The 20,099-nt window shown below is 35.1% G+C and overlaps 1 protein-coding gene across 1 annotated transcript in view; it reads right to left on the bottom strand.

Moving 5' to 3' along the window:
• The window catches only part of LOC132551518 (uncharacterized), a 62,141-nt gene extending 44,448 nt beyond the window's left edge, over positions 1-17,693 (bottom strand). Inside the window, exon 1 of the mRNA XM_060215670.1 lies at positions 17,638-17,693. The gene's annotated coding sequence lies outside the window, so the exon portion shown is untranslated. The remainder of the gene's footprint in view (positions 1-17,637) is intronic.
• Positions 17,694-20,099: the final 2,406 nt, after the last annotated feature.

Below are 20,099 nucleotides of genomic sequence, written 5' to 3'. Positions count from 1 at the left end.
ATCTCACCATCCCCGGGTTAACCAGAATCTCGACACTGATTTCCATCCCCAGGGGAAACGAGAACAATATATTGATCTCGCCATCCCAGGGTTAACATGAATTTGAACATTCACTTCCCATCACAGGAGAAGAAGGACAAAGCAACTGTCTAAACTACCATCCAGTTCCCAGTTCTCAGCTCCCAACACTTTACACAAACGTAGCTATTCAAACATGAAGAATTTTCTTTTCCCAATCTATTAACACAACCATCCCTATGTTTCATAGGAAACAGTATTATGCAACTAGACTTGACAATGATGTTTTAAATAAATCACTATTCTCCTAGCTATTAGATAATAATTGGTGGCCAGGGAATTCAACTGGTTATAGAGCACTTGTTTGAAGTTCAAAGGTCAAGGGTTAGAATCCTAGTTAGTCTTCTCCATCTGTTGTTACTTGAGGTATGCAAATCTTACATTAATGTTATTGTGTGACCTCTTCGCTTTACATAAATACATATTTCCCCTGTTAAAAATGTCTTTTCTTCTTTTGTGAGATAACTTCTAGCAAGTGATACTGTATTTTGAACAATTTCAATTCTGATGGGTAAACAAATAAAAACAAACTGACATCATCTCATAAAGGTGTCTATGAAGCTTTTGTAAAAACAATTCTACTTTTTATTCGGTACATTTTTTTTCTCCACTGTATTTTTACTCTACCAGGTAATCTTAAAAAATGTGTATCTATAAGTGACATGCAGAACATTTTTTTGCATTTCCTTGTTCCGGAATTAATTTGTACCTAAACTCAGAGTAATTTCAGAGGTAGAAGAAAAAGAACTTACAATGATATAGGTAACATAATTATCAGGTTAGTTTATAGCTGAAAGTGTACATCTCAAGTAAGCTATGTTATACAGCAACAGATCTGTTAAATTCAGTGCACCACAACTAAATACGACAATTTGTATAAATCTTTCAGTAAATTAGATCATTTATTCACTCGGCATAACTACAGCTGCAGATGATTTTTTTGAAGTAATGACAAGAATAAATATTTATTAGTTCCTGGAATGTTCAGTTGATCTAGATAGAGCATGTTGGTTAATCAGTGTGTCGACAATTTATGGAATACCAAGGTTAGCCAGGGTGAAACTAATCTGAAATTACAGCCAAATGCAGTAAGTGATCTCATCCAGGAAAGACATTGTGTGATGCAGAAAATAGAACTAGCCATTACGAGTAAAGTAAACAACTGGACAAATTTAGGTGCATTTTGCAATCCAACATATAAAAGTTTTAGTACTAAATACAATGTCGCAAACTGTGTCACTCTAAAAGTCACAGTACCATGCCACTCTAATAGTCACAGTACCATGTCACTCTAATAGTCAAAGTGTTATGTCACTCTAATAGTCAAAGTAGTATGACACTCTAATAGTCACAGTACCATGTCACTCTAATAGTCAAAGTGTTATGTCACTCTAATAGTCAAAGTAGTATGACACTTTAATAGTCACAGTACCATGTCACTCTAATAGTCAAAATATCATGTCTCTCTAATTGTCACATTACCATGTCACTCTAGTAGTCAAAGTAGTATGTCACTCTAATAGTCAAAGTGTTATGTCACTCTAATAGTCAAAGTAGTATGACACTCTAATAGTCAAAGTGTTATGTCACTCTAATAGTCAAAGTAGTATGTCACTCTAATAGTCAAAGTAGTATGACACTCTAATAGTCACAGTACCATGTCACTCTAATAGTCAAAATATCATGTCTCTCTAATTGTCACATTACCATGTCACTCTAGTAGTCAAAGTAGTATGTCACTCTAATAGTCAAAGTAGTATGACACTCTAATAGTCACATTACCATGTCACTCTAGTAGTCAAAGTAGTATGTCACTCTAATAGCCAAAGTAGTATGACACTCTAATAGTCACATTACCATGTCACTCTAATAGTCAAAGTAGTATGACACTCTAATAGTCACATTACCATGTCACTCTAATAGTCAAAGTAGTATGTCACTCTAATAGTCACATTACCATGTCACTCTAGTAGTCAAAGTAGTATGACACTCTAATAGTCACATTACCATGTCACTCTAGTAGTCAAAGTATTTTGTCACTCTAATAGTCACATTACCATGTTGTTGATCTTCTAGAAAACAATGTATCAACATGATCAGTCGATGATTTGGTGGCACAGTTGTAACACACTTGTCTTTCACCTAGCCATCCGGGGTTCGATTCAAATAATTCCATACAAAGTATTGAAATTGAGAACTTCTGCTAAAGTACTAGCTTAATGCCTGTAAAAAGTTTTGAGTAACGGGTAATTACCTTGAATGGTTTAAGAGAACTGGCCTGAAAAAAAAAACTGAACTTTGTGATTTGGCCTATCTGTTTCCATGGTAACAGTGAAAGTATTTAAATGGTGAACTTCCCCAATAGCAAAAAATACTACAAGCCTAATAAGTGTAAAAAATTTTGAGCAATTATCTTGAATGGTTTCAGAGCATTGGCCCAGAAAAACTGAAAGGGCCTGTTTCCAGTAATGTTAATTCTCCATAGGAGCCTGCCCCCGTATAATTTCTTATCTAGCTCAACTACTGTTTTTTTCTTTTCCGAAAAATAATTTTACACCTTTCTGACACCCAGATTTCATAATTTCAGTGAAAATGTATTTTTATAAAGTTGTCAATTTCAGCATCAAAGACATAAGTTCGAAAATAAAAGAAGGTTATCTCGAAATTGTAATTAGCAACATAGTATAAATTTCTTTTGATAAATATTTCCAAAACATCGTGTTTATTCATAAAACATAAAAAAAAATATATTCTCGGATGAAAATGCACTTGCAGAGACACAATTATGAAGAAAAATGCCATAAATTTGCAATTTTCTCCCGTTATATAGTTTTGGATGCAAATTTCCATCAGAAAATCGGATAGAGCTTTACTTGTTTCATATGTGTACCAAAAATCAGCTAATTCCATGTGGTGGAACGTTCTCATATCGCCGCCTGAATGTGGTTGTAAATTGAAAGAAAAGGGGAAATGAGTAACAACCTTGTCTGAAACCCTATTATATAGCTTATCATATACAAACTTTTATATTGAATATCAGAGCGGATATTTTCATGACAGTTTTATGATGTGTAAAAAAAAAAAAAAAAGTACTGTTTCCCCGTCTCGATCTTGATTACTTGAGAACCATTACGTGTGGAACGTATCAGATATCTCTGGCTCCTGGTTACATTGCGTAACATTTAAGTGATGACGGCGACTATGAGGTGTGGCTTTACCAGCACTCCCCAGACCTTCTCCGATGTCAAATACATTCTCCACACAAAAGCCAAACGAAATATAACGTTTGGATACTGTTCACCGTTTCACCCGATGTTGAGGCCCCAATAAAGGACTACTACTGCCAGTGCCCAGTTGGAGAGAGAACGATGGAAATGTGTGCGCACATCTCCAGTATCTTGTACTACCTTGGGTATTACAGGACGCTGGAAAACCCTCGACCATTACAACCACAGGTAAAGAAATTCCCACAAAACTTGAAATAGTTTTCGATGTGGCAACAGAGTGCATATGTCGAAAGTATGTTTGGGGCTCGATATGAAAGATCCCTGTTACCATGTGACTAACCAAACTTATAAATATAGGTATTTTACTATCGCCCGTAGCTATGAACACTCCCATAAATGCGAAAACCAACCAAAATCATAAGGAACACGTTTTGTTTGTTGTTCTGTCTATTTGTCAGCCAATGTCTTCAACCACGGGGACTTGCGAAGTAGCCATCTTGGATTTTTTTATGAAAAAGTGTTTCTCTCACTTTTTTTCATATCTGTGTACATATTCTCAACATACCGAGCAAATACTCTCGTTTTTTTGTTAATTATCTAAAGAAAGTCGAAAATCGGCAATTCAACCATAGGCTAATTCAACCCAACATTTGAAAATGTTCCACCACTTACATTTTGATGATTTTTCCTCTCATCAATAGCATATTACGTACTATTTAATAGGATAAAAATTGGTTTGCATCCAACGCCCATAAAAGGGTGTATTCTCTAAAAAAACACAGTTTTTGTGTCTAAAATGTTATCATCGAAAATGGCATTTTTGAGATTGTTTCTTCCATAAAACAGCCAAATGGCGCGATGGAAACATGATTTTTTGTCACAATCATGACATGAATGTATTCTTTAAGATGACTATCATTTGATTAGATTTTCATTAATATTTTACATAACATGCACATTTTATCAACACTTAGACAGCTTCTGAAAGGTACAACTTTGAGGAGCCATAAAAGCAAACCAAGTGACCTAAATCTTTATACTTCATAGATTTGTGACCACAACGGCATGGGCAATGCACCACCAACAAGAAATTGGAATCAGAGAAGGGGCCGTTTTGGAAACCGGCCCTTTGTGATGAGGGTCATTGGTTTCAAAGGTAACAGTAAATGTATTAATAAAGTCTTTGACAACATATCTAGACTTAAAAATTGATAAAAAAAAGTTTTCAGAATAAATGTACAAGAGTTTCCCTTTCAGAGTTACAGATATTGTAGAGAGGACTATATATCGATTTTGCTTTAAAAAAAGAGTTTGTAGTAAAATGCTGTGAAATACAATATAGTTTTAGTCGGATTTGTAACATTGGTGGTTATATGTTTAACAAATTTTCATTTATCAACAACAGAATGTTCTCTACCATCGTTTTCTTTTCTCTTTGCTATTGAAGTTTTCGATCTGTTAATTAACAAATCATAAAATACCTTCGAGCCTTCAGTTTTTTAAGCAATGTTGACTTGTCTTGGTAGCAAAAAGAGGGTGGAGTTATAAACACTGTTGAGACTATTGTGTTATACATTGTAATTCAGAAAATCAATATAAATGTAAATGTTTAAATGAAATTCAAAAGTCACAATATATTACATAAAATGCATTTTTCTGAAAAAAAAACAAAAAACAAAAAAACTCACCACTAATAGTTATCTTATCATCGTGCCTTATAAGTGTCTGCTGGAAAATTTCTAAACATTCATATACTTGATCATAATTAATTTCAAACAGTTATCGGAAGAATATCCACATCTTGCAGAATTAATATTGTCAGGAGACAGGACAGGGTTTTCGCCAAATCGGTACCTTTCAGCTACTTTTGTGTAAGAGACAATGTCGTACGGAAAGTGACGAAAGTTCCCGAAGGTTAAACTGGAAATCAGGTACATCGGTGCACAATCATGCTCATATCCTGAATGGTTAAAACTATAATTTTTCAACGAGTTATTTGTTATATGTTTTTCAAACCATTAAAGTATATATTTGTTAAATTCATTTGAATTATTTAAGACTTTTAGGATGATTTCATTTCCACATAAGAGCTTGAAACGACAATTTGTCGGTCAAAATCATTTTAATCCATTCAACGGGATGGCAGTTCTCATTGCGTGCTGCGGTAAAGTGTATTGTGGGTAATGAAGTTCCAGCCACACTTTAAAGTTGATGGTATGGGCAGTTCATTGGAGTTGAATAACCACACACACAATACCTTAAAGTGCTCACTATTATGTCACTCTAATTGTCACAGTATTATGTAACTCTAATAGTCACAGTACCAAGTCACTCTAATATTCATAGAAGTATGTCACTCTAATTGTCACAGTACATATCACTCTAATAGTCACAGTACCATATCACTCTAATAGTCACAGTATTATGTCACTCTATTTGTCACATTACCATGTCACTCTAAAAGTCAAAGTATCATGTCACTCTAATTGTCACATTACCATGTCACTCTAAAAGTCAAAGTATCATGTCACTCTAATTGTCACATTACCATGTCACTCTAAAAGTCAAAGTATCATGTCACTCTAATTGTCACAGTACCATGTCACTCTAAAAGTCAAAGTATCATGTCACTCTAATTGTCACATTACCATGTCACTCTAATAGTCAAAGTATCATGTCACTCTAATAGTCACAGTACCATGTCACTCTAGTAGTCACAGAAGTATGTCATTCTAATAGTCACAGTATCATGTCACTCTAATAGTCACAGTACCATGTCACTCTAGTAGTCAAAGTAGTATGTCACTCTAATAGTCACAGTACCGATGTCACTCTAATTGTCACAGTATTATGTCACTCTAATAGTCAAAGTATTATGTCACTCTAATAGTCAAAGTATCATGTCACTCTAATAGTCACAATATTATATCACTTTAATAGTCACATTACCATGTCACTCTAATAGTCAAAGTATTATGTCACTCTAATAGTCAAAGTATCATGTCACTCTAATAGTCACAGTATCATATCACTTTAATAGTCACATTACCATGTCACTCTAATAGTCAAAGTATCATGTCAATCTAATTGTCACAGTACCATTTCACTCTGATAGGCACATTACCATGTTATTCTTACAGCCACAACATTAGTCACAATACCAAGTCACTCTGAGTCACAATCCTAATAGTCACATTTCCATGTCACTCTTATAATTACAATACCATGTCACTGTTACAGCCATATCACCATGTTACCCGAATAGGTAAAAAAAGTCATTCTAATAGTTCCACTCCCAGATCATCGAGTGTTGGCGATAATGTCAAGTCGCCCTAGTTACCAATCAAATCAAATCATACCATTTGTCACAGAACAAACTCATATTACTGTTCACTAAATGTAGTCACAATATTAGTCACAAGGCCCAGTCACACTGATTGTCACAGTGGTTTGCCTCAAAACATGTTTTTTTTCAAATTGCAAGTCTTTGGACATGAAGTACCACATTACTTATGGGATAAGCTCATAATTACCACATGGAGGCAGGATTGTGTCTCAGTCAATAATAATCAAAATACTGATAAACTAGGATATAAGTGTTGCTTTAAAGCAAATAGGTAATTAATGTAGGATTCTGTGATCATTTGTTTGCTGATATAGCTCGACTGACGTCAAAGCGCCACACCAAGCCTTCCAAATATTCCGGACTAGACAAGCAATGTATTTATAGCCAAAGGCAGCATATGTTTCGTATAAGAAGCTGTGACTGCAAATATGCACCAACAAGTCCCTCTTCACAACACACCAACACACAATTGGTGCACTTGTGAACCCTCTTTCATTACATTGGAGCCAGAAACTTACATGAAAGATTGAGACGAAGTAACACCAGTGGCTAATTGATGCTTGTTTCTTTGTTGCTACACACCTGATCAAGTTGCTGTGGTAACCTGTTTGTGGCAGTATTACCACGACAACTATGTCCTGAGAAGTTATAAACCATGTGTGGAATGTGAAGAGTAGACCAAGGGAGACAATTCAAATGGGGTGGGGGGGGGAGGGAGGGAGGAAGGGAAATTCTCATGATTCAAAGAGAAATGAATCAGAAGTTGTTAAGCTATGTAAAGAAATCTGATTAAACATGCTGGTGTGAAAAAAATTGCAAACATATTGAATTTTCACATAAAATCTGAAGTTCATATGGAACTCGTGACTAAAAATATAAAGCAGAGAAATGTCAACAAACCGTTTTTAGAAAATCAACAAATGGTTACAACCTGTATGTGACAAAATTTTTGTATCTGACACTCGGACAGATTAATAATGTCTCTTGAATATCCAGTGAACATTATAATCAGGTTGATGAGTTCAATGGTTCTTGTTTTACTCAACAATAACTAACAATAATGGCAACAGATTATTGAATTTGAAGTATCTTACTACAAACTTAATTCAAGTTGATAGGATCAATGTCTTTGTAATTGTAGCTACAAAAGGCCAACTAAAACTTTGAACAGTTTTCAGTGCACAGCTAAGTGTAGAGATGTACAATAATTTAGTAGTTAGAAAAGGTCATCCATTAAACTTTGAACAGTTTTCAGGTCATCCATTAATCTTTGAACAGTGCACAGCTAAGTGTAGAGATGTACAATAACTTAGTAGTTAGAAAAGGTCATCCATTAATCTTTGAACAGTTCTCAGGTCATTCATTAATCTTTGAACAGTTTTCAGTGCACAGCTAAGTGTACAGATGTACAATAACTTAGTAGCACTATTGATGAACCACTTACTACTCCACACAAATCAATACCCATTGTGATATGAACCTTTAAAGTCAAAAAAAAAAGAATTTCAAGGAAAAGTTATACGTGTCTATTGATTGTAGTAGCTTCATCATATAAAATGTGCAATTTCCATTTCATACCATATGTTTCCACCAATAAACACATGTCTACAAAGATCCTAGTTTTTTCAATTTTGCAGAATGGTTAATTTTAAAATAACAAGCTAAAAGTATTTGCAAATAAGGCCTCCCAAAACTTTATGCTTAACTTTTTTCACCAGGGGAAGGAACTTATTTGAGGATAAATACGTCATGCAATATATGAGACAAGGTTTTTTCATCTTTGCTATAATAAAAACAACACTGATAATACACTATATCTATCGAGGATGTACAACCTGATTTAGCCAAAGGCTTATATCTCCCTCAGGTTCCTCATAGTCTAGTCTCAAGCAAGCTAAAACGAAAAATTTGTGACAAGGTTCATCAGTTCGATAAGAAATGGAAACAATTTCAAGATCATTTCTATCTATAAACCATTGATTTTGCAAATATTACAAAAGATGTGGTTTTCCTTGTCATTCTTGAAGCCATTTCTGCACCATATCTATGGCCTCCATTGTGCTGAAATAATGAAATTTGTCTAATATAGTTTAAATATATGTACAACACTGTTGATCAGTGTCAGGGTGATGTGCTACATTTCAAGACAAGGCAATGAGTACTGGAAGAAATCAATCTTCATACATCTTATCAGAGAAAAGAGCTATGTAAAATGCTACCCAACTAGGGACCGAACCTATGACCCCTAACTTTCACACCGATCACTCTAACAACAGTACTCAAGAAAAGATCCCTTTAATAACATTTTATTGTAACACAAGTATGACTGACACCAACTAAACAATGGCCAAATTGAAAGTAATTTTTCTGTTTTAATATGTCTCACTTCAGGTTGGAGTTTAAATTGACCATTTGTGACTAGAAGAAAGTCCCCTCTATATGTACAATAGCCATAAATTGTAGAATGTTTGTCAAACTTTTCAAGATCTTCCTGGTATGTCAAATTTCTGTCTGACTTTCAACTAATGTTGTGTATAAGCACGGAATGGAAGGTCATGAGGAATATTTAAACAAGGTTTGAATTTTTTTTTTTTTTTTTTGAAATCAATAAAGAACCATTTCTCTGAGATTAAAATATTGAGAAAGAAGACAGAGTGTGGGCAAGCTGGGCTGAGCTCTCAAATTATGTAAATAGTTTGTAATGACCAATAGAAGACAAATTCCAGCTCTGCCATTATAACCAACGAGGAATTTGTTAAAAAAAAACTTTTCTACTAATAAAATGATTATAGTGCTCAATCACATGTACAGTGTATTTTGATGAGTTGAAATAGTAGGATGAAACCTAAAACACAAGAAAAAGAAAAAAACCAAAATGGGTAACCCCCTTTAGAAGAAAGTTTGTCAGTCTTTGGATAAGTTGCGTTTGAATCCTCATTACACTTCCCTCATGATTTTCTCCCATTATACTTGCTAAAACCACCAGGGCTCCAGAACTTATTCAAGGAACCATCTGTTAAAAGTTTTGTCAGGAATCTGATGTAGTGAGTTTGGTGCCAAGATGATGCTAGCTTACATGAATGGAACATCTTGGTGTTATTTTAGCTTACAGTGTTACAGTGTATAAAACCATTCAGTTTGACTACATCCGACAGTGATTGAAGTGCTCTGTAAAATTTCTTTGCTAGCACAGAATAAAAACTATCCATGAACACCTAAACAATTTCACGCGACCTTATATAATGCATGAAAGAGTTTGGTTAGCTTGGGAGAATTTGCACAACAGTCAGTCTTTTAGAAAATCACTCAAGAGATTCCGATAATAAAGATAACAACGCCAAATAATGCGTAATTCTTCCTTTTGCATGTATTGTAATTTTGTTCCAATTATCTCGTCTGACTTCTGACCTTGGTCTCAAGGGACAAGGAAGCATATGTGGTGCCAGTACGTGGTGGGATTTGTTCTTCGGTCACATGATGAAGTTCTATAGAAGTGTCGAGATTCTAATGCATTCAGCCTAGACAAAGTGAATAACATATAGATTATGGGGACTAATAGTGGTGGAATTGCTATCAACTAAGTAGATGTGTAAGAGGCAGTAGTGACAATCTCTCCAGGGAATATTAATTCCTCCTGCACATGCCACACATCAGAAATACAATACGTCAATATGACACCCTGAAGTCACACCACAGTAACACTACACATCATTCCTTCACCATGAGGTCACAACGTAAATCAAGGTCAAATTAGATATCAAGGTCATACTAAGCATTAAGGTCACCACAAATCAAGGTCACTCCATACATTAAGGTCACATCAAACATTAAGGTTATACCATTAAGGACATGTCATATGTGAAGGTCAAATCAAATATCAAGGTCACATCATAGATTAAGGTCATACCAAACATCAAGGTATCATAATCCATTAATGTCATGCTGTACATCAAGGTCACAATGTAAACAAGGTTACATCATTCATGAAGATCACGTTACACATCAAGGTCACACTGTACATCAAGGTCATACCATACATCAGGGTCACCAAAAATAAATACATCAAAAGCACAGCTTAAATCAAGGTCATCACAAATAAATATATCAAGGTCACCACAATTCAAGGTCACCTCATAAATCAAAGTCAAATGATAAATCAAGGTCACATCAAGTTCATAGAAGGATCAAGGACACACCACATATTACTAGATAAGGCATCTCAATCAAATCACACCATCCACTATGTCCACAGTATTTATTGAAGTCATATAAATGGACACTATACTCTCACCAGTGTGGATACCATTACAGGTACCAGTGTATCATATTTCCTCTCTGTATTTGACCACATACACATCCATACCATTACACCATTGTCGAGATCAACCTAGAAGATGTGATTTGTATAGAGCAACTTCTCAATAATTCTTCTCTCTCAAGTCTGCCCGTAGAGTGACATTAAATTTGTCTTTTCCATAATCAATTTCGTAGTCGGTACTCAGCTAATGAATATGTTCAGTCTGCTCTGCCCTTTTGGAATCAAGAATTTGTAACAGAAATTACCAACACCGCATCAAATGATCCCGAGCCTACATAATTCCAGCCATGTATTCCGAATTAGCTCTATGTATTTTGCAGGGAGTGACAATAGCCTTTGATACAAATTCTTTAATATATTGATGGACACTTCCTGACAAGTCAATATTCTACTGGTGCCTAAAATCCCACTTTGGTGTAAAACCAGTAATCAAGTGTTCAATATCTTTGTGGTATATTTAAGTGCATACACTATTTAAGATTTTGGCCTTGATTTCATGTTTGTTTCAGTCAATGATCGCCTGTGATATCACCACAATATTGGGTTGTGCCAGTGTGACCTAGTACCTTATCATTTCCATCTCATCCATCACAGAATTCTCATTCATCAAACATGACATTTTTCATTAAAAGATTGCTGATCATGTTTATTCTCAATTATGACAAAATGTGTGATGTTTGTTTTGCATGACACAAAAAACAACATTTATGGGGCTGTCATTGATTCATTAGAGATTTATTTTTTGTAGTAATATAAAATGTGCCTTTTGCTTAAGATATGCTGATCAGTTAGTAGGGATTCCACACATCATATCTGAGGGAAAATGTGATGTCGGCAACCAGTTCAGGTATATCTTTCTGCTATGACCTTCTTGTTGTTCAACAAATTCTAATTACACAAAACACAAAGAACCTACTAAAGTGGTAATATTCATCAAATATTTGGTATTTTCTTTTATAAAGTGATTTTCATAAGTGATACTTCAGCACCTGATTTCAAAAACTGAAACTTTTTCATTTCCTCATTCTCAGAAATCTCCATGGAATACATTTGTTTCCCATTTGTGGTTTTTATTTTATTTTTTTTATGGAAAGTATCAGATAATATCCTGACAGAAGAAGAATAAAAACAGGTAACACCACTAGATGTTACTACCATAATTACTAAGATCCATTAAGAAGTCTGTGTTGTGATTTTAATTATCTTCATTAGTACTAATACACAGTTATATAAGGATTAACTTTCTATTATGTTTGGATAACCAGGGAAAACTACAATGGAACTCAAATAAATTGAATAATTGGAGCCTGTTATGTAAAATTTACTCGAATTCAATTGTACTTATTCCACGGTAACCCCAACAAAACAGAAAATTAATCTTTATATTTATAGATTTTTCTTCATTAAGATAGTTTCATTTTTATCCAAAGTTTAGACACAATAATAACGAGACCAGTCAGTTTACTGGCCTAAAAGATACTATCATTGAACAGCCCGTTGTTTTAGTCTTTCTGAAACCACTAAAAATTACCATCATGGAACAGCCCATTGTTTCAGTCTTTCTAAAACCACTAAAAATTACTATCATGGAACAGCCCATTGTTTCAGTCTTTCAGAAACCAATAAAAAAATACCATCATGGAACAGCCCATTGTTTCAGTCTTTCAGAAACCACTAAAAAATTACCATCATGGAACAGCCCATTGTTTCAGTCTTTCTAAAACCACTAAAAACTTACCATCATGGAACAGCCCATTGTTTTAGTCTTTCTGAAACCACTGAAAATTACCATCATGGAACAGCCCATTCTTTCAGTCTTTCTAAAATCACTAAAAAATTACCATCATGGAACAGCCCATTGTTTCAGTCTTTCAGAAACCAATAAAAAAATACCATCATGGAACAGCCCATTGTTTCAGTCTTTCAGAAACCACTAAAAACTTACCATCATGGAACAGCCCATTGTTTCAGTCTTTCTGAAATCACTAAAAAATTACTATCATTGAACAGCCCATTGTTTCAGTCTTTCTGAAACCAAAGCAAACCTCAATGAAAATTTAGTTTTCGTTACTTATCATAAATTCTTTTCTCACGAACTAAATGCAAAATTACAACATTTATTGTAAGATCATAAGATTGATATTAGAACCATATCTTAAACAGACTTTTTTCACTAAGGCATTTAAAAACACAGTATAATCCAGTCTATTGTGTTATACAATAACAATAGGAGGGTGGCCTTCATTCATGTCATATCACTATATAGCGAGAAGCATTACAACGATTACAGAGTCAATTTTAACAGTTATTGTTAATATTATGATGTAATAATCAGGCTACTTTGAGGTGTACATGTGATTACAGTTGCTTTCTTGTTCCCATAAGGAAAATGTTCTTTTAGCTTGATCAACAGTCTTCAAGTGTTTCTTTGGGGCTGAACGATAATGACTTGGAGAATGTCTTTAACTGAAGATGTCTTATGACATAGAATAATACTACAATACCTGAATAATTTATTAATGTTTCTTAGCATTGGCATACACATGCAAGTAACTGTTCATTTTTGCATTGAAATTGTTATCCAAATGTGAAAAAATGAAAAACTCACTTTTCCCATTAATCTTTACTCACGTAACATAAAATAAATTTTATGACACACTGCCCTATTAAAGCAAAATTTCACAACTCTTAAGTTACTTAGAAAAACACAAAAGGAAGGATTTGAAGAGAAACCTATGTATGAAGATCAGCTAGTTCTATGCCTTTATATCAATGTACAGTGTCTAACTGCTGATTGTGTGTTAATGAATACAAGCTGAGTAACCTAAATTCCTTTCAATAATTCCTGCTAATAACCTTTCTTCTGTGACCCTTACATCAGTTTGCACTATGTGAGAGAAATTTAGTGTCATTACATAACACCATGAAAATAAGTTTTACTACCAATCAAATAATCTAGTGACGTTAAATATTTGGAGTTGTGTGAAAAACATCCTCTATCCAAAGACGTGAGGCAGGTGAAAATAATAATGATAATGAATATTAATGAAAAAATTTGCCGTAGTATAGCTATGATAATTTGGAAAAGACAAAGCTTAAAAAAAGTAGCTTTTTGATCATAGAAATTGAGGAATCAGACTGGAACAAGGTACTATACCTATGTATAGTTGCAGCACACTGCATCTATCAAAATTTCATTTGTAATTAAAGAAAATAAAAAGTTGAAGTCATGCCACATTGATAAAAATCTAAAAGTTGATTTAATTTATTGACTGGTTGATTTAAACATCATATTTTCTCCTGCTTTACTGTATTGCAGTGTCTGTAATGTTTGGTTATAACATATACAAAACTGTTCTTCTGGTACTAGAATATTTGCCAAGTCAAAAAACCATTTACCACATTTCCTGTAAACTATATGAAGTTTGAAGATGAAATGTTCTTTAAATGAATAAAACTATTTATTCTTGTTTCAATGATTGAAGTTGTAACTTGCAGTAATCAAGTAAATGTCGGATCAAGTGAGCACCACAGCAATGCTTGTGGTAGATTCATATATGGGAGGTAACTCTAATCTCGGTCACCCTATCGCTTGATCTACCTATATGAAACTTTCAAGAGATGGTTGAATGAAATTAGATCCCTAACGGAGTACTGATTTTGGTTCAAGGACCATACCATTATCATTGGTAACACATATGGGAAGTCGGACAACCCTGTTTAATTAACTGTTTCCCAGTCTTCGTAGAGCTACACTCAAGAAACTATGGCACTCCAGAATCTGTATGACAATTGTTAATTTGTTTGAATACCAATTTATACAGATTTTTCCTGCCAAAAACGGAGACACACACTGATGTTATGACAACGATATGACAGTACAACTTTAACCGGGAAGCACTGCTGTCATGGTTGCTGGAAGTCCCAGAGACAGGTCTAAAATTGCCTCCATTTAAAAAGATTTCCTAATTGCGATAACTATTATTGTATATAGTAGCTAAAACTAAACATTTCTGACTAAAGTTTTGATCAAATTACCATAATTTGATCCTTAGAAATTAGGAACATATCCTGTAGTACTTTATCCTATACTTAGAATACAGTGTCGCTTACGAAAGTACTAGGCAAAAACAAACTTTAAAAAAAATGCCATATGATACAGTAATATAATTATAATTGTATATCCCTGAATGTCCCTTTAACAACACACACATCCCTGAATGTCCCTTTAACAACACACACATCCCTGAATGTCCCTTTAACAACACACACATCCCTGAATGTCCCTTTAACAACACACACATCCCTGAATGTCCCTTTAACAACACACACATCCCTGAATGTCCCTTTACAATAACAACAACACACACATCCCTGAATGTCCCTTTAACAACACACACATCCCTGAATGTCCCTTTAACAACACACACATCCCTGAATGTCCCTTTAACAACACACACATCCCTGAATGTCCCTTTAACAACAACACACACATCCCTGAATGTCCCTTTACAATAACAACAACACACACATTCCTGAATGTCCCTTTAACAACAACACACACATCCCTGAATGTCCCTTTAACAACAACACACACATCCCTGAATGTCCCTTTACAATAACAACAACACACACATACCTGAATGTCCCTTTAACAACAACACACACATCCCTGAATGTCCCTTTAACAACAACACACACATCCCTGAATGTCCCTTTACAATAACAACAACACACACATACCTGAATGTCCCTTTAACAACAACACACACATCCCTGAATGTCCCTTTAACAACAACACACACATCCCTGAATGTCCCTTTACAATAACAACAACACACACATACCTGAATGTCCCTTTAACAACAACACACACATCCCTGAATGTCCCTTTAACAACAACACACACATCCCTGAATGTCCCTTTACAATAACAACAACACACACATACCTGAATGTCCCTTTAACAACAACACACACATCCCTGAATGTCCCTTTAACAACAACACACACATCCCTGAATGTCCCTTTACAATAACAACAACACACACATACCTGAATGTCCCTTTAACAACAACACACACATCCCTGAATGTCCCTTTACAATAACAACAACACACACATCCCTGAATGTCCCTTTAAAATAACAACAAACGTAAAATGCTTTGTAAAATTTTTCAAAATTAAAGAGTTTAATTATTTTCCTCAACATTAAATTTAGACTGGCTAACAGCCTGTAAGGTTTTGTTAAGAATTGCTCAGCTACTGGACACCTCGGACCCACACTGGGGGGTAATTTCATGATTTCAATAGACAAACTTTACATGCTGGAGTTATTTTCGCGATCAATGAACTTTGCATGTCTTAGATATATTTTGATAGGTATGAAATGCATCATAAATTTACATGTGGGTAAAATTTATGCACCTGTATATCTTTCATGTATGTCATGTAAATTACCTCCCTTGTGTAGATTTCCGTGTTTTCAATAAAACTTTACACTAGTTTATCTCCCCCACGTTTGAAACTCAAGATCAGACATATCCAAAAGACCAATACAGTATCAAGAAGCTCAATCTTATTTATGGTTTCAATATCTTAGAGACTGGGGCCAATCTACATTCAATTGTACAATTGTAATTTGCATTTTTTTTTAACATACAAACCATTATGGCAGATATCTTCATGAATATAAATAAATATGCAGATCACCAATATAATTACGGATAATATATGTCATTCTCAAACTTGAATGGACAGATCAATGACATATAAAGTTCATTCTTATATAAGATATTGGTACATACCATATTGTATAAGTACATAGTATATTCCCAGACTGGGGGCAATGACAGCTCAGTCAGGTAGAGCATCCAATATGTGTGGTTGGATGCTTACTACATGTGACAGTTTTTGGTTCTCAGGAAGCTGAGATACAGACATGTCTATTCTAATGTGGATGTTTCCTTGGGCAAGGCACTGTAGCTATTTTGCTCTGGATGGCATGCAATGGACCTCTCGTTTTTTTGTTCAGTGAGGCTGCCACCAGGTAGTATGAAGCAACCCTGCCTCAAAATGACCTTAGCTGTTCATGTGATGATAAACTCATACCAGCAAACAAACAATATTTTCTGACCATCTTGGAGCTTCATTTTGCTTTTCCTAGCTATTGACATCGACTTAGAATAAATATATACGTATATGTCTAAAAATTACTTCATAGTAATGATATATGATGAAATTATTGAGTACAGGTCTCCAGTGTTACTTTGATCAATTTTATTCAGCTAGAAAAGTGTGTGACAATAAAAAAAATATTCACGTGTACAATGTACATTTTTAACCGAGAAACATAATTTACGTTACTGCGTGTGACAGACTATACACGTGTTATATACATGTGTGACATGTGATTTAGCATGTGTATGTAAATATATAACTCACATAAATGTCTTTCTGTTACAATACAATGTGTAAAAAATGGACGTAACGTGTGTATGCATGTATGAAACATATCGTTTTGACACGTGTGTACAACTGTGTGATTTAATTTGGATATGTCGGTGGTTTAAGACCTAAGGAACACGTGTGTTGAAGAAGGTATAATCATGCATGCAATATCGATATATGTTTCACGCAAGCTAAGTATCCTTGGTACTGCAACTTACCTATCGTAGACTTTTTGTAATCAAACATTTAATCCCGTTTTCAGTGCACGCTAATGCCGCTAGTCCTGGCTGGCGACTGCTTGATCAAAGAGAGACAAAGCTTAGGGGAATTCCCTCTTCGGACTGGTCCATTTGACTGATAACGCGCAGCATCTCGTGTGGCGACAGATGCTGCTTGGACTAGGCCATTGTCAGACGGAGGGGAAGACAAGACGTTAACATTCCTGACCACCAATATCATTCCGCACGCACATTGGTATTTTATCAGATAAACATTGATTCTTTGTTTGCATGTCCCAAACCAGTAGCCCAGTCATGTCTGGGTATTGACAATCCACACAGAGAATTTAATATATGTCACGAAACGCTACCAATATTCGGTGAAATCCTTTTCTGTTTCTCATAATTTCTCATTGTTATGTAAGATCGCTTTTAAGAAATACAGAAGCCTAAAAAATTTTCTATATGCGAAAGTATAATGTTCAAATAAAACACTTTAAATTGAACTTTCCTGTTCCTGTCGTCTTCAAATATTTCCCTGTCTAGCTCGTGTTTTTATTGTAAACACTTAACTTAATTTGTATTTTGTTCCCGTTTTAGTAAGTTCAGTAATATGATATTTCCTTTTCGTAAAACGGCAGAGCAGAGGTTTACAATAAATAACTTAATAACAACGAGGTTTTTTGCGAAGGGGGGGGGGGGGGGTGCTGAGCGTTCACAATATATCTCTTCCATATTTTGATTATACTACCCTTTTTAGTGATAATAGCAGAGAGAATGTTTCGATGGAATACTTCTACCAGTGGACTTGACAGCGCAGACACCACCCTTTCTCTAAACTGTATTGTTCTTATTCGTGGGATTTGGCGCTTGTAACTTGTATCAGCGCATGCGATTGAAATAAGAATTAAAACGACTTACCCGTATCGCGTTTGATAAAGGATAGGTGAACCGGAGAAAATCAAACGAGTTACTTGTATCGCGTTGGTAAAGGATAGGTGAGAGGGAGAAAAATATACATACCGCAATTTAGGTACTTCCATGTTTGCTGCACATTATACAAAATAAAATCTTGTGCAAAGCGAAAATTCAACGGAATTTCCGAGGATCACAATGCTATCGACCTACTGCTGACAGAATGGACCGAGTGTTTACAGTACAAAAGAGTAACCGCGTGTCTGGTTCTGTTCCATAACAGTTCCCATGCAAATGGAGCTAGGTGGGGTCGATTTTTGGGCATCTTCATTAATCAATTAATTATTAGATAAAGGACGAACTGGGGACAAGGACCCTTAAGCCTCTCTCCCCGCTACGATTTCGCATCTCCTGAACACCCCCTCCCCCGTTACGCCGTCATCGCATCATCCTATGAATATATCAAAATAGCGACGACTTAGCACACTGCACGGGAATGAAAACAATTTAATGAATTATATTAGACAAGTAATGATATCGAATATGAGTATCCTTATATACCTCATTTTGGATTTCATTTCTAATCTGGGGATCGGGGTCGGGGACTGGGGATCGGGGACCGGGGACCGGGGATCGCGGTAAATCAGTCAGGTGAGTTACGGAAGGTTTGATCGGGGTGGTATATGTGTGTGTGTAGTTACGTTCCTGTCTACGGCAGGTTTTCCCTTTGGTTGCTGAAATCCGAGAGTGTAAATGATATCGATATACATACTGACGCTGGCATATGTCATGACAAAGTCAAAAGAATCTCGGTTAACCGAAAATATCTGTTCGTACCTCCGATAGACAATAGATTGAACCTGTACTTTGGAGATTATAACGACATCCATCCGACTTCAAAGTTGGTTGGTTCTACGCTTTTCCTTTTACATTTTACCCATAGATCGTTAAAATGGATACCAATAGAGTCAACGAATAATATTCTGAAAAGAAGCAGATCAAGCACAGAACCTTGTTTTACACCGTTTTATTTCGAATCAAAATTGTAAATCAATATATAAATTTTCAACAACTCACTGACTTAAATCAGACAAGCAGCGACACTTACTCGGCATGCGTGTCATTTTGTCTGTTTTCCTTTCGCTATTTTCACTTAGTCAACTGATTGTCTGGAAAAGAGTGCATATGTGACATTCAATTGATTTAAGACAAAGTCCAACATTCCACTATCCAAGAACGATGAGAGATATCTGTCATTGGATGTTTGTCTCTTACTATCCCGATTATCACTTTTAGAAAGATACATTTGTTTGTTTTCATCAAAATATGAGACATGATGAAATATCGCTTCCGCCATGCAAATATTTTCTGTGTTGATATTTTACCCTGGTTCCTCAACACCCATTTTTGATGACGTGTGACATTCTATTGTAGTAGGTTTATGTTTCTTTAAGGCGTTACACTCATCCACCATTCCGTCCTATCCTTGCCTATAGCATAAGCCTCAAGTTTATTTTCAGAAAAATCGACCGGAAAGTATTTAACAA

This window comes from Ylistrum balloti, unplaced genomic scaffold, assembly GCF_031769215.1.
Source record: "Ylistrum balloti isolate Yb309-2 unplaced genomic scaffold, AGI_CSIRO_Ybal_v1 Utg370204, whole genome shotgun sequence".
Classification (NCBI taxonomy): domain Eukaryota; kingdom Metazoa; phylum Mollusca; class Bivalvia; order Pectinida; family Pectinidae; genus Ylistrum; species Ylistrum balloti.
Note: the sequence above shows the minus strand (reverse complement) of the source record. Positions and strands in the feature narration are given on the sequence as shown.